A 14,219-nucleotide genomic window follows, 5' to 3' on the forward strand; every position below is an offset into this window, starting at 1 on the left:
ATTGATTTATTTAAATGTGAATGTGAATTTTGGATTTTATTTAAATAAATATTTAATTTATTTAAATGAAAAAGGGGGATAAAGCATTAAATGCTTGAAGACTTGAAAGAAGTCATTAAAGGCTTGAGAAGTCTCTAGAATGAAACCATTAAAGGCTTAAGAAGACTCTAGAAGGAAACCATTAAAGGTTTGACTTGATGGGTTTTGGGTTAACCTTTGGTTTAGGAATGTGCAAACCATTAAAGGGTGATTAGGTTAATAATAGAGGTTTAGACATGATTAGGAGAAAGGTTAACTTGCAACTTGCATTTTCTAGAAAGTGCAAGTGGGGGATGGATTTTAGGAATTTAAATAAATATTAATTTCTTTAAATGTGAGAAAGGGGATTTTAGGGATTTAAATAAACATTAATTTATTTAAATGTGAGAGATGGGATTCGATGATTTTAAATCAATATTAATTTATTTAAATGTGAGAGATGAGATTTGGGGATTTTAAATAAATATTAGTTTATTTAAATGTGAGGGAGGATTGAATTAAACAAATATGATTTATTTATTTAATTAATGGTCTAAATTTGGTTAAGTGAATTAAATCAAATAAATTGAATAATTTATTTAATTAATAGGAGAAGAGGGTTGGGATGAAATAATTAAATGTTAATTTAATTAATAGTTGGATAAATGATAATTAAACAAATATAAAATTCATTTAATCAAGTGGACAAAAATAGGTGTCTACAATTATATATATCAAATTTATTATATTTGTATCGAAACTTAGGAGCTATTATGAACCAGTAACCTTAGAGCTAGAACTTGGGAGCTAGTTCAAGAGCTAGAATTATAGAGCCAAGAACTTCAAGATTCAAACTCTTAAGCTAGTTTTTTATGACTACTTTAGAACCAAAATGTTGTGAAGCTAGAACTTAAGAACTAAGAAATTTGAAACCAAATTTGAAATAGTAACTCAAAATCTAACTTTGAAAGAGCCAATTTTGTGGAGCTAAATTGAACTAGAGATACTCTAGAGTCTTGCAGTAGGAACTCTAGAGCTAATTTTTTGTAGGAACTTTGGGGCCAATTCAATGTGACTTCTTAAGAGTTGGATTGCTTTAAAGCTCAAACTCGAGAGTTAAGAACTTTGTGGCTAACTTTGAACGTGTGAGATATTATATAATAGTAACGTAGGAACCAAATTTATGGAACTACTTTAGAGTTGATATAATTTAAAGGCAATTTTGTATGGAAACTCTAAAGCTAATTTTGTATTACTCTTTCACAAAACACTATACACCATGGTATTTAACTTGTTCAATCTTATTTGGTTGGTCCACTTCCTCATCATTCAAATACAACCAAAAAGCACGAACCCTATAATTTAGATAAAAGCCACTATAATACACAAAATTTTGGGCTAGTGAATGGAGTATGCATTAAAATATTTTTTTCTATGAAAATTAATGACATTGATATATAGATCCACATGTAAGTATAATGTTTGTACTTTGATAAATCATAAACCAATGATAATAGTTTATTATTAGGTAAATACTGTTATAACCAAAATTACGTATACACTTATTAATATTTGTATTTATTAACCAATCGATTGCTATGATTTTTCTTAAATAAATATAATTTATTTATACAAATTAAACATAAAAACTATTTAATAAAAAAAACTTAAAACTATTTATTAGCATTCATGTTAGCTAAACATATTCACCTCTTTTTGCAAGCTTCACATTATCCAAGGTATGTAATAAGAATTTGCTTCCCTCTTTAGAAAATGATGTCACCTTTCATTAAATCGCTATTTTTAGTAAAGAGTTGCTACTCTAGTATGAAGATTAAGCTATAAAGTCAACATAAAAGAATCCATTTCATCTTCACACAAACCAACAATTATGATTTTTTGACTACTAGTTTTAGAAATTGTACTCACTCTATTCCTAAAATAAATAGTTTTAGCTAGTAGGACTATAATGGATGATTAAAAATTTACCTCAAAACCTTCACTTCCTCTTTATGCATATTCTCTTCATATTTTCACACACACACATTGTCATTTACAAAGGCGACTTAGAATTTGAACATTATACACTACTAATAGCAACTTTTTTTTGTCTTTTATATAAACCTTGATTTCCTGTTTATGCATATTCTCTTCATATTTTCACACACAACATTGTCATTTACAAAGGCTACTTAGAATTTGAACATTATACACTGCTAATAGCAACTTCTTTTTGTCTTTTATATTTTTAAATATTTTTATGACTTTTTAAAGTTTTTAAATAAATGAATGAATATTTTATTGTAATATATCAGGAAGAGTTTAACAAAAAAAATTAAAATATTATAACCTATATTTCAAAGGCATGTTGTTACTTTAAAATGTCCATTGCAATTTATATGTATGAGTGACCACTCATTAAAGCCACGTGTTTTGGTTAAGCACCATATATTGGGCATTAAAGGCATAAAGGTTTTCCATTTAAGAAGATTAAATCATGAAATCCAAGAAGGTTAGAGATCTAACAATGTGCGTTGGATAGGAAAATAAAAATTCTCAAGAGAAATATTATTTACCCACTAGCTTATTAAAGCATCTCATATGTTTAATAGGTAGGGCCAATGCCATAGGTGGCAAGAGAGTGTCTCCTTTTATCCTATGGCATAGGTATCCTCATAGTGAATCACATTGTTTCACCATATGCACAAATAGGTTTGTAACCTTATTAGTTCACATTTGCTAGCATACTACTAGCCTATGCAAAATTAGAGCTTTAGAATATGATATGGACATTTGTCAAACAATAAAGGATAGAAGAATTTATCACTTGTTAATGTTTTCAACTACCTAAGTGGACATGAATACAAACTATGGAAGCATAGAGAATGCATGCAAGTTGTTTAATATGATACATAAAAGAGAACTCATTTTGCGGATTGTCATGATTATAGGATATGCACACAATCAAATGTTTAATATGAAACATTCAAGAGAATACAATTTGTAAGTGTAAAGCCAAATTCCACATTTTCTAGTATACATAGTGCATATTGCATAAACAAGAGGAGTGCACACAAATCATTATTTGCTATTCTAGAATTAGCTATCAACCACTCAAAATATTCTTGAGGTATTTGTTAACACTATTTGTTTAGTGAAAAAGTTTGAGTCAACCTATATTTGTTATGGATTCTACCATAGGTTAACAAATCAACATTAGGTGGAAAATAACAAGCATGACTTTAGGTGGAGAATAACAAGCATTTGGTATGAGATCCATGATTGGTGTGGAGGGATGGATTGATTGGATCACAAGCATTAGGTGGAGAATAATAAAAGAACATGTTTTTTTTAATTTATTGGGTCAACTTTAGTTAAACTGTGACTTGTATCTAGCTAATCTAAGCCACAACACATTACACATAGTCTCAGGCAAGTAACTTAAAATTTGGTCATAGTAAAATTTTATGCATTTATATAGCCACCTATATAAGAGGTACACATGCCTATGGGAGATGAATTCACATTTATCACCATACTATAATACTCTATAAAAATGATAACTTAGGAGGAGCATATGAACAGCCATATAGGCATAAAAGATGGATTAATATTCTTAGATAGTGTATTTGTAATGGCCTTGGTAGATGTGTATAGAACATGTAAGGCATAAACAAGGTGCATGAACTTGATTACAAGGATCAACCTTGTTTTTTTTGTCTTTTTATATTTTTTAAACATTTATAACTTCTTTTTTTTGTTTTCTACTTTCATATGTGTGTATATACGCGTGTATATATGTGTATGTGTATGTGTGTGTATGTGTGTGTATATATACACATATACACACACACATTATATGTTTGTGTGTGTGTGTGTTTTCAAAGTGATTTTCTAGCCTCTATAATTTTGAAATAGACAATAAATCTATTGATCGAAATCATTTTTGAAAAACTATTCTCACTTTATTAAATTTACCTTCTTAAATTTATTTTATATTAATAGAAAATAATTTATGGAATTGTTGGATACTTGATTTAAATTTGTAGTTTTCTAATTAAAATTGGTACAATATATAATACTATTAAAAATAATACAAAGTAGTTGTAAAAAAATATTAAAAATTACTTGAATACAAAATTAAATGATAAATTATTATTTTTAGGATTGAAATTGAATTATTTTAGAAAATAAACTTAACTTATAGTGCAGATAGAACCATCAAATTTAGTCACAATTATGTCTAGTAAGAATTAAACTTGGAGTCAAGCAAAACCAAAAGCATTGTTTGATTTTAAAATATGCGATAAACACGAATCTGGTTCTAAGATAACTTTACCAATATCAAAATACTCAACACCCCATATTTGATAACCTTGGTAGAATTTTCTTTTCATTTAGAAAATAGAACATGTGAATGCTCAAGCAATTCATATCCTACAAGTAGAAGCCATTTAAATTGGCATTCCAAAGTGTTCAGCTCATAGTATTTTCAAATCTACCAATGCTTTTAGCATTAACCAACTTCCTGTTGGTATTTTGGATATGTTGATATGGTTTTGTCATTGATGTCAACACTTATCAACACTGGCCAAATCGGTTATGTTCACCGGCAAGCAAGTGACTTATGCACAGTCACCAATATTTGGTTTACCAACAGGTTATATTGTTCACCGACACTTGGAATCACTTGGAGGCTACTTGGTTATGTTGAAAACATCGTTTGGACACTTTGTTTTGGTGATTTGTTCATTGGCTTATTCGAATTTGCATATTTGTTGTTACCGGCAAATAGGTCCAATATATACATCGGCAAGCATATCTATTCCAAATCAGCACGACACGTCATTTATTATTATTATAAATGCATTGAGCCAACATGATGCATCACATATTGATTTATTTGTAATTGATTTTATTGTAATATCTTTTAGTGAGCCGACCTACTCAATTGGTCTTAGGTTATGGTATAAATGTAGGATCTCATTTGTGAGATTAATATATGCAAAGAAAGAGGTTGTAATAAGGTATATGCGAATATAAGCAGAGCTATACACACAGACATCATTCAAGATTGAAGGAAGGTTTGAAGAAGGCATATCAAAGCTAAACCGATATTGAATCCAGCATATGGAGATGTTATTTTAAGTAATGCATTATCATTGGATTTAATCATCCACTTGTAGTCAGTGTGACTCTCATTTTGTGATTGAGCAATGAGCTCTAGGCGCTTGGTCTTTTTGCATGTGCAGACCCCCTATTGTACACACATACTATCTGCAGTAGCATCATCTGATTATGGGTAAGGTTTCCCACCGTGGTTTTTCCCCTTACAGGTTTTCCACATACAAATATTGGTGTTATGTGTTATGGATGTTATTGTCTTTTTGTTTCATGCATTAATATTTATCGGTACTACAATTAACTGATAAAACTATCTAATGGCATAAAGTTTGGTTTACCGGTATTAAGCATTAAGTTTTGGTTAAGTTAATTTTTGTTTGAATTTATTAGACAACTGATTCACCCCCCCCCCCCTCTCTCAGTTATTTCCGGGACCTAACAATTGGTATCAGAGCCTAGTCCTCTTTTTGCAGAAGTTTAAAAGCTTGAGGAGATCCAATGTCTTCTAACTATTTCAGGAATGACAGTCCTAAACTTGATGGAACCAACTACGGTATATGGAAGATCAGGATGGAAATGCATCTGAATTGCATTGCAAAAGACATATGGGAGGTTACAAAGAATGGTTACACTGCTGCTACTCCCGGTTAGCCTAATCCACCAACCTTAGGAAAAGATGAGGAAAATGATCGCAAAGCAAGAGAAGCACTTTTGAGCGCATTGTCAAATCAGCAAATCATGGGATTATCAGATAGGTCTACGGCTAAAGCTATTTGGGACAGATTGGAAACATTAAATGAAGGTGATACCACAGTCAAAATTGCAAAACTTGAATCCTTCTGGGTCAGGTATGAAAATCTAAAAATGGAAGAGGATGAAAGAATTTCTGCTTTTATGGAAAGAGTAAATGAAATTGTTTTGGGTATACAATGTTGTGGAGGATCCTTAAGTGAAGATGAAATTATTTCAAAAGTTTTAAGAGCATTGCCACCGGCATATAAAATGAAAGTAACTGCTATAAATAAATTGAGAACAATGCCTAATACATCAGTAACTAGAGATACTTTGGTTGGAAAACTTTTAGCTTTTGAAATTGAGGAATTTGGTCCTGTTGCTACTATAAAGATAGATTTAGCCTTCAAAGCATCAACATCAGCTGCATCATCATCATTTGACAAATCTAATTGGAAAGCCTTTTATGCAAGAGAACTTTGTCATGCCCAAACTTTTGGGCACGAACGGGATAAAATAAATAAATTTAAATCACTACTAAATAACATTAAAGTGCTAATATGAAATGCATTTGCAAGTTTTGTTTGAACTATGTTTGGGTTAATTTAAAACACTAACTCAAGTAAACGAAAATAATTTAAAATTAAATGCGGAATACTAAATGAATAGTTTTATTATATCATCAAAACTTGTCAATAGATTAATTAAATCACAACTCTCTAAAATGTTAATCTTCAATAAGCATTAATTGCTTTAAGGATCTAGTTAAATTAGTCCTAGCACTTTGTTTATAAATGTCTGTCATTAATTAAAATGATTAATTTTAACCGACTAAAGGGTTAATTAAATTCATAATAATATTCGTCCTTTAAGGTTGAATCTCATAAACCTATAGTTAGTATAAACTCCAAAATAGTAATAAAGTCTAAAAATATCCTTTTGTTTCATACCCCTACGTTTAACAATAACCACCTAATAAAATATTAGAACTACCATTTGCCCTTAAACAACATTATTATTAAATGTCTAAATTAAAATAAACATTAATATATATGATAAATTATAAAAATTCTTTAATATATATAATTAAATTATATATATTTGTCCTTAAACAAATATTATTACGATTTACCCAATTCGCTCATATTATTTTAACTCTCCATATATATATATATATATATATATATATATATATATATATATATCTTTCCATTTTTATAAAATCCATCGAAACCCTAATTTCTTTATTAATATAAAGAAAACCCTCTTTATTTTGTTCGTATCTTATTAGCTTTCCACCTCTTACCCTAGCCCTAATCGGGCTAGGGTTCTATTCTTTTTTTTGTGCAGGGGCGAGCTTGTTGGGCAGCGGCCATGGATGGAGGGTCGGCGACAGCGGTTCCCGGGGGCGCCGCTCACTGTGGGTTTCCACAGTGGTTGCGACCACTGTGACGGCACTCGGGCCATCCACTGTGGGAAGCCACAGTGGCATCCCTTGGGCCGTCCACTATGGGACGCCACAGTGGCGCGTCTGCACCGACCATTGTGCCAAACACAGTGGTTCAGCCCCGAAACTCTATGCGATGGTTTTTTTTTTATATATTTTTTTTTCTTGTTTTTTTAAAATAAACAATGATTTCATTTATAATATTTAATAAATTGTGTGTGTGTGTGTGTGTGTGTGTGTGTGTGTGTGTGTGTGTGTGTGTGTGTGTGTGTGTTTGTCTATATATTTGTATATATATATATATATATATATATATATATATATATATATATATATATAAATCAGTATGTTTAAAAAAAACTCATTTAAACATATTTATCTGTATATATATATATATATATATATATATATATATATATATATATATAAAGCAGAAAATCGAACCCTAGATGTTCCCCCACTCCATGGAGAGAGAAAGGAGGTCACTAGGGTTGACGGTTTTCACTTAGGAGAGACTTTACATTCAAAAGAGGGGTTGAAACCCACAAGATCCAATCCCACACAATGCAAGACTAGATTTTAAATGAGTTTCAAGGGTTGAGACATCAAGGATACCCTCTTTTGTAAAGAATGTAGATAGAAGGGTTGAACTAGGAGTGCATGTAAAGCAAGAAATATTCGCTTGTAGAAGGAGATAGGGACACGGGATGAAGCTACGGAGCTGAAATTAGCAGTAAAATGTCGAGATGATGCTGTCCTGCAAATTTGAGCGAAAGTTGACAGGACGATGGCGCCCGGAGTGCACACGGTCCTCCGAAAAATCCATGAAACGAAGGGGGATCTATTCGTCTCTGCACAAGGATTCCAGATCTTCAATTACAGCTGCGTACCTGCAACCTACACACAACAAAGAGAGGATGATTGGGGGGTTAGGGATTAGGGGTTTGCCTTTAGGTCAAACCTCGGTTTTGGAATTAACCAAGAAATGAGAATACTATAAATGTAAGTGTTTGTAATGTAATCAAGTACTGATACCTTGTTGTAAGAATGTTTGTATTCTTACATGCGAAGGTGTAATGATGTTGTATGTTGTATGTTGTAGGTGATCTCCTCTTCAAAGGTTGAATCCTTGTCTTGAATGCAACACCTAGCCTTGAATGGAGACTTAGAATACTCAATTGCTTGAAGGAATGCTTGAATGCTTGAATGTTTGAATGTTTGAATATCACTTCCGCATCTTTCTCTTGCTTACTTCCTTCCTCCCTTTCTAGGAGAGGAAAAGTAGTTTATATACTTGTCAATTAGGGTTAGGAGACTGATTTTTCCGACCTTAGGCCGACCCAGGAACATTATTTTCCAAATTGCAAACTTGAAGACCCGATGCCCAACAAGAGACCGGGCCCAAAATAGGGCCAGGGACTAGGGCGCTGGGCACCATGGTCCTGAGGGACCAGGGCACTAGGCGCCATGGTCCCACCTCCCAGGACAGCAGGGTGCAAGGAGGATCAGGCCAAGGTGCAGAAATATGCAGTTTTTGATGTCGTAAACAGGTTTCGGGGTCTCCATTCAGGTTCAACGTTGCGCCGCCATCATGAAGACCCAAATGCAGTCGAAATTGCAAGTGTCGCAATTTTAGGATGCTACAATATATATATATTTTAAATGTATATTAGATCTAGGGCATTTTCTTTGTAAATAAATGATGATATTCTTTTATTTTGAGATTTTTTAACAAATTAGATAAATTCTTCAGATTAAAATCATTGTATTTATTTCCTTTTATCAAAATCCTAGTTGCTAAAAAAAATAGATAGATTATTTAAATAGAGATTTACTTTCTGCAAAATAAAGTAAATAATAGAATTAAATATACTTATATCAACAACTCTAGAAATTTTATTTTTTTTCTATTAATCTGTTTAACTATAGATTTTATTCTCTGCACAGAAACAAATGACAGAATTTAATAATTCTTACAGCTACTATATAAATGACAAAATTTAATAAATTTAACAGCAACTAGATAAATGAGTTGATATTTAAATTAAATCTTAAAGGTATGCATAGGAAATAACTGATTCTTTTTATTTTCAAAATTCACATGCAAAATAACCTTTCATTTACAAACTAACTTGCATACTATTAACAACAAACTACAAGGAACTTAATCCAAGATAAATGTATTTCTTTTGCAACAAAATATTATTTAACAAAATAGTTTCATTTATTTAGAGTACGTTTAAAATACATTATAGCCATCAATACAAATGGGTTCTCTCATTTCTTTTCTGCAAAATAGCATACTAAAATATTACAATTTAAATTGTATTTCAAAGACACTATCGTCACTTTACAAATGGGTCTCTCATTTCTAATAAATGAGGACTTTTCAAAACAATAATTACATCTACAAATATTTGTCTACAACAAATAACTCCAACAAACTTCCACTTGTCCTATTCTTTTCTTCCGACAACTTGCAATTTAATCAAAGCTATGACCATGGAGTTCTCACCTCCCAGCCTAGGCTAACTAGTATCCACCCCCAAGCTTGGAGAACCAAGCCCTAGATAGGATTACACACATGCAAACACAGTAAACAAGGGAAAACAATCACAAACATATTCCCATCTCAGGGCTACACTGCACCATACAATGTGATGTCTATACACGGGTGGTAGTGGACCAAATACCCTGAGGAGATTGCAAGTATGGTAAAACACAAAGCCACCTCATGGCAACAAGAACTCATAAGTACAATAACCCTGCATCCTTATGCCCCCCAAGGTATTCATGCCTTATTTCCCTCCTTATGGCCCCCAAATGCATAAACAAGCCATGCAGCAAGGGTCACATAAATATCCCTTGAGATCACTCTCAGAACGAGAGCCTCTCACTCGAGGGCTGTCATACTTCTACCACCCACAAGACCATCCTCTCTCCTAAGAGTAGGAGATCTTCGTTACTCCCAAAACATAGAAAATACACAAGAGTAAAATGTAGAACACAAAATAAATTTTCATAGAGAAAAATACAAGAAACAAGCCTTTTCCATACAAGCAATTCCTTTCAACATAACATGCAAAATAAAACAATACAAGAGAAATTTAACCAACCTTCAACTGCCCAAAGGAATGCTAGATTAGTTGAGGATGAGCAGCCCAATTCCACAACCCCTTGCTTCTCTACACTTAGCCAATTACCTAATTCAAATCTGTCTTTTTCTTTCAAAATTCATTGTCTCCAAAAATGGAGAGTGGGTGATTACCCGCAAAATCTCTCATTCTTGCCTAAAAAGGCCTCAGTGAGAGTTCTCACAGTTTTCTAAAATTAAAAAAGGAAAAGTCAGAAAAAGATCCAAAAGGATCTCTCATCAAAAAGGAAAGTTAACAACTTAGGTGATGCCTTCTAATTTTCAATTTCGCTCAACTTAGGAAACCCACTTTTTAGGGTGTCTAAATGGTCACATGGGAGTTGAAACATGCCTAAAATTACTCCTAACCCTTAGGTATACCTTATGGGCTTTAGGAAACACTCTTAAACTACCCCTAGGTGTCCATTTAACCCCTTTTAAACCCCTCTGAAGTTAATTTTCGGGTCAAACTTAAGTTGACCACCCCGAAGAATCTCTTCCCAAGGCAATTATGGAATCACATTAAATTAATTGAAAAAACTATGGTTAAACAACTCCCTCCAAGAGACAATTTAAAAAAACCAAAACATAAATCAACACATGTGTCAAGTGACACAAAAAATACTTTTACAAAATTATACATGAAATCTTGTCTCTTGTTGGATTTACACAAATAAATAAATTCAATCTAACACACATGCAACATCCACTTTTACAAATAAAATACTATACAAACGGGGTGTTGTCTCTCCAAATAGACAAACCTTGGTTTTACGAACATACATAGGTCTAGGTTTGGTTCTCCATAATATTTCCATGGTCACATGGATAATTTTTCTGCGCATCTCAATTACACATTAGTAATTCCAAATAACCGCATATCACATTTAAACACATGATTAAGAATACACACATCAAACACTCTGCATAAAATTTACATTTAAACAAATCGATATATCTTATGTCCAAATAATCCACATAAACAATTATCATAATCCTCATAATTTTGATCCATACATAAAACATACATTTTTATTTCTATCATCATAGTGAAGTCCTGCAAATCCAATAATGACATATATAATCTCAAATTTATCCTATTCTGGAATCATATAGAGTTCTATATCATAACTCATATAAATGAAGCATCAACATACATCGATGTTATCCAAATCATGGAATCTTATAAGTTCTAGATCCATAATGCATAAAAATGTACACCTCAAGGTGAAATGATTTCGTAACCCAGTTCAATTACTTTTCTCACCAATCTATCTGTCTAACATAGCCCATCTTATTGAATTATAGCATTTATTAGTAGGGTCAGACATGGTCAACTATGTTAATCAAAGCTTGGTTGGGGAGGGCCTTACAAACTTGAAGAAAGCAGGAGAGAAAATGAAGAACTTGAAGCACTATTTGCAAGGAAAATGCATAAAGGTCATATTGGAAGTAAGTATGAAGGTAAAGCACCATTTAAATGTTTTAACTGTAATAAGATTGGTCATATGGCATCTAGGTGTCCTGATAGACATGCAAGATTAAAAGAAGAAGCTAGAAGAACATACAAGTCTAACCCTGAATATCAGAGATACAAATTTAAGAAAAATAGAAACAATATTGTTATCTTGTTGATGAAGGAGTCACTGATGATTATGATGAGCATCCAATAGACAATGGATGGGTTTTTGTTGCTATAATAGAAGATCAACCGGTAGAGAAGGCCCTGGCAGCTAGAATTGAAGATAAGGATGAATGGATCATTGATTCAGGATGTTCACATCATATGACTGGTGATAAAAGTAAATTCTTAACCTTTCAGGAATACAATGGAGGTCTAGTAAGATTTGGAGATGATAAAGCTTGTTTGATCAAAGGAAAAGGCACTATATCTCTTGATGGTAAGCACAATACTGATAATGTTTACTATGTTGAAGGTTTAAAGCATAATCTTTTGAGTGTTGGTCAGTTAGTTGAAAAGGGATTTCAGTTACAATTCAAGAATGGTAAATGCAAAATCATGAACAGAACTGGTTTGGAAATTGCAACTAGTAATCAGACTAAAGGTAATATCTTTCATTTGAACAATAGTGAAAAGACATGCTTGCTTGCACATATTGATGAAAGTTGGTTATGGCATAACAGACTTTGTCATGTAAATTTTGATTGCATTGTGAAAATCAGTACAACTAAGGCAGTAAGAGATTTACCTAAGATTGTCAAACCTCACAATCCGGTATGTAAGGAATGTCAATTTGGAAAGCAAGTTAGAGAATCTTTTAAGAGTATTCCAGAGAAATCCAATAATGCTCCTTACTTCATTCATACTGATTTATGTGGTCCAGCAAGAACTAGAAGCTTACAAGGAGATAGATATTTTATGTTATTGATTGATGACTATTCTAGAATGTGTTGGGTTACTTTTCTCAGGGAGAAATCAGAAGCACTTGGGAAATTCAAGCTATTCAAGGTGATGGTAGAGAATTAAACCGGTAAGAAAATTAAATGTCTGAGATCATATCAAGGAGGTGAATTCACATCTAAGGAATTTAATACATTCTATTAAGTGAATGGGATCAAAAGACAGTTGTCAGCACTCCAGACACCCCAGCAGAATGGAGTTGTAGAGAGGAAAAACAAAACCATTTTGGATGCAACTAGAAGTATGTTATCTGAAGCAAATCTACCACATGTATACTAGAGAGAAGTAGTGAGTACATTGGTTTACACATTCAACAAAGTTCACATCAAAGGTGAAACCGGTAAGACCCCTCATGAATTATGGTTTGGTAATACTCCTACTCTTAAATATTTCAGAATATTTGGAAGTAAATGCTATATAAAAAGAGATGAGTATAATGACAAATTTGATCCTAGAAGTGATGAAGGAATATTTCTTGGTTATTCATCTAAAAGTAAAGCATATAGATGTTTTAACAAGAGATTGCAAAAAATTCTTGAGAGCATAAATGTGAAGATTGATGAACAATTTAGAAGAAATTCAAGGTACATAGACTCTGAACCGGCAATAGAGATACTGACAAATGAACCTACATTGAATACACCGGTATAGAATGAAGATCCAGTCACACCGGCATCATCTGAAAATTCCACAGTAACTGAGGAACAACAACAAACAAAGACACCTCGGTATGTAAGATTGAACCACTCTGAAGATCAGATAATTCGAAACAAGTATCAAGGAGTCATGACTAGAGGAAGACTGGCAAATGAAGAGGTATGTCTTATTTCTCAAATTGAACCAGCATCACTTAATGAGGCATGTGAAGATAAACACTGGATTAAAGCTATGAAAGAAGAATTAGAACAAATTGAAAAGAATAACACATGGACATTAGTTCCCCGACCTAAAGACAAAAATGTGATCGAAACAAAATGGGTATTCAAAAACAAACTTAATGAAGATGGTAAAGTAATCATAAATAAAGCAAGACTAGTGTGTAAGGGATATTCACAGAAAGAAGGAATTGATTATAATGAAACCTTTGCACCGGTAGCTAGAATTGAGGCAGTCAGATTATTTTTAGCTTTTGCAGCACACAAGAACTACAAAGTATATCAGATGGATATTAAATGTGCATTTCTAAATGGAGATCTTGAAGAAGTAGTTTATATTGAACAACCTAATGGATTTTCTTTGACAGGTGACAAAGATATGGTTTGCAGGTTAAGGAAAGCTTTGTATGGGTTGAAGCAAGCTCCAAGAGCTTGGTATGCTAGATTGGATAAGTATCTTTTGAAGGT

The sequence above is a fragment of the Cryptomeria japonica genome, chromosome 7 (assembly GCF_030272615.1).
Source record: "Cryptomeria japonica chromosome 7, Sugi_1.0, whole genome shotgun sequence".
In the NCBI taxonomy this organism is placed as follows: domain Eukaryota; kingdom Viridiplantae; phylum Streptophyta; class Pinopsida; order Cupressales; family Cupressaceae; genus Cryptomeria; species Cryptomeria japonica.